We start from the raw sequence: 2,991 nt of genomic DNA, 5'->3' as shown, positions 1-2,991 counted from the left end.
GGACTCGACTCTGCAGGGATGCCCGAGGGCCTCCCCGAATCGCCCTCCCGAAGGACGGGACCCTGGAGCCTTGCCCCGCCACTACCCCCGGCCCAAGTTGGAGGTTTTCTCCAGCAGTGCCAGCCCCTGGTCTCAAAGGACGGTGTCACCCTGGCGACACAGGGAGATGCCTTTGTTGTACAAGTTCAAAGCAAACAGAAAGAGTGTGCATGAACTTGGCCTTTCACTCGGTTCCTCCTCTCCACCTCAGTGCATTGGTAACTTTGGGGTACATCCTTCCAGACAGCTATCTGCAGATTTAAACCTGTAGTTACATAAACACACGGGCTCTTGCTTGTTTGTTTATAAAAACAACAGAGCCGGACTCCCGGTATATCATCAAGTCCAGGATGAGAGAATTGCCAAACCCACTTTGTTTTGCTGAGAAGGCAAACACTGCCAGTTATTTCTTGCAAGACACCGTCAGTTTTGAGATGCATCCTGATGTTCGAGAGGTTAGTATGTGAAAACCTGGTATCTTAGAAACGACAAAATGCACTACCTGCGGCCAGTTGTGTAAATTGCCCCTTTGTCCCGCCTTAGGGTCGGGCCATGTCAGCACATACACAGCTTCCTCATCCTGTCTAAAGGCTGCTTGGCATTCCTGGCATAGAGCTACTCTGATGGACGGAAAACGTGGAGACTAACCCTTTGTTATTCATGTTATAAATATTTCCCTTCGATGCTTTATAGAAGACTGTCCTTGATGGCTTTCTAACGTCCCTTGTCCAGGAAGCTTCGGGACTTACCAGCCTGTCGACAGGGTTGCTGGGTGTGGGGCTGATTCCGCCTGGCAGCAGGGCCCTCTGTGGCCCTTGCGTGGCGGCACCCAATAAACGCATCAAACCAAACATTCATGCCTGTGGAATCACCGTGTAGACGCCAGGAGGGGCTTCATGGGAACAAGTCCTGGGCACTTTTTGTTCCTCTGTGAAGAGCAATGTTGATGACATGCATGTGTCAGCATGGTGCTCTGTAGCAGGAGAGGGGAGACTGCAGCCATGTCCAGGAGACGGCCCGAGGCCTGGGGGTCTGCACGGCACCAGAATCAGGGTCCCTCGGGCTGTGGCTGGAGCATCGCATCTGTGTCTGGAAAGATGATCCCACCAGCTCTTCTAGAGGAATCGTCTAGAAAGCCCAGCAGATGGGCAGATCCCAGCCAGTGTTTTAACGCCGTTTTCAGTTCAGTAGCTGGACTTGACTATGGAGTTGACATTTACGATGTACTTTCCACGACAACCCGGACACCTCCACCCAGCGCGCCCATCTGCCGAGGCCTGAATCCCTCCATCCTGACTGTGTTTAGGACTCAGGATGGCCCTTCCTTCCTGCCTCAGCCCCTCCAGGTAGTAATGAACTTGACGCCTGGACACCCAAAAGCCTTTCTCTGCGCCTGACAGACTTCTTCCTGGGAACAAACCGACCCACCACGGGCTCTCACCCCCTGACTTGCCCGCAAGTTCACTCCCAGGATCTACTCACGTTAGGACGGCCAACCTCGGGGCAACATGCATCTTCGTTTGCTGACTCTGCGGCCCTGACCAAATCCCTGTCCTTGGACTCCCCACTTCTGTCCAGACAAATAGGACAGAGCCAGGGTTGTGGGAGTCCCCTTCCCCGAATACAAGGGCCGTTCCTGCAGGACCAAAGTGGGCCTGCTGGCCAGGAGGGGAAGCAACTCTCCGGCCACGTCAGAGCTGGGGAAATGCAGACAGGCCAAAGAGCCCACGCCGACCCACCCCATCTGCCACTCACTGTCTTGCTTTGGTTTGGTTTTCTTTCCCTTCCCTCCCTTTAATAAAAAAACACCATGGGTTTTAAGATCATTTCATTCCAGACACCTCCTGCACAGGGTCACCAGGGTATTGAGACTTGTCCATCCATGGTCTGGCCTCCTGGATGGACAAAGCTTTGTCCTAGAGGGGGGCGTCTGGTTTTCACTGCACTACGTCCCACGAGGATGCACACCAAGACCCCAGGATACAAAACGGGGGACTAACCCAGCCTGGGAAATGGGGATGGGGTTGAACGAGGCTTCTCCGAGGGAGTCTCACTGCAGCTGAGCTCGGGGCTGAAGGGGACCATTTTGTGAAGCAGGAGGTGGGGAAAGTCCGAGGCAGAGAAGAGAGCAGGGCGTGTGTGTGTGTGAGTGTGTGTGTGTGTTCATCTGCATGTGTATGTGCGTATAAACGCATGAATGTGTATGCATGTATCTACGTGTGTAGGAAGGGGTGTGGACCCATGTATGTTTATGTATATGCATGTGTATATGTGTGCAGGTCTATGTATGTGTGGGGGGGGGTGGAGGGGTTTAACTAAGAAAGACAAAAGTTGGCTGGTACAGAACTGGAGCAAAGAAGTCAAGGAGAGATTGTGGCGGCCACATCACGGAAAAGCTTGGAGATGAAAAAGTAAAAACAGCTTCCAGTGTGCTCGCTTCGGCAGCACACATACACAAACTGGAACAATACAGAGACGATTAGCACGGCCCCTGCGCAAGGATGACACGCAAATGCGTGAAGCGTTCCATAGTTGTTGTTATACGGCAGAAACTCACACAACATTGTAAAGCAATTTATACTCCAATGAAGATGTTAAAAAAAAAAGAATAGCTTCCGTTTACTGAGAACTTTCCACCAGAGGGATGTCACTCACCTGGAATCTGAGGCTCAGAGGAGGCACCAAACCACACGGCGAGTGGGCATTTCCCTCTTGCACCCGTGCTCAAACACACAGTTAGCCTGGCTAAGTATTAGTGGTTAACATTTCTGACCCTTCACCCTCAAGGATGCGAAATAAAGGCTGTGTCCTGGGGACATGGGCTCTTTTAAACACTTGTTTGAATGACCTTTTCTAATCCAGCACCTACAACCCTATAAAATAAAACCACTCTTATGCTCTTGAAATACTGTACTTACGAAGGCGAGAAAATATGCTGATATATTTCAGTGA

At 51.6% G+C, this 2,991-nt stretch overlaps 1 non-coding gene across 1 annotated transcript; it reads left to right on the top strand.

Moving 5' to 3' along the window:
• Nucleotides 1-2,468: 2,468 nt before the first annotated feature.
• Nucleotides 2,469-2,575, top strand: LOC132440098 (U6 spliceosomal RNA). Its single transcript, XR_009522508.1, has one exon. It is a non-coding gene; the product is annotated as a U6 spliceosomal RNA (small nuclear RNA).
• Nucleotides 2,576-2,991: the final 416 nt, after the last annotated feature.

This window comes from Delphinus delphis, chromosome 16, assembly GCF_949987515.2.
Source record: "Delphinus delphis chromosome 16, mDelDel1.2, whole genome shotgun sequence".
NCBI lineage: Eukaryota > Metazoa > Chordata > Mammalia > Artiodactyla > Delphinidae > Delphinus > Delphinus delphis.
The sequence above is the reverse complement of the archived record's forward strand: the minus strand, read 5'-3'. Positions and strand labels throughout refer to the sequence as shown.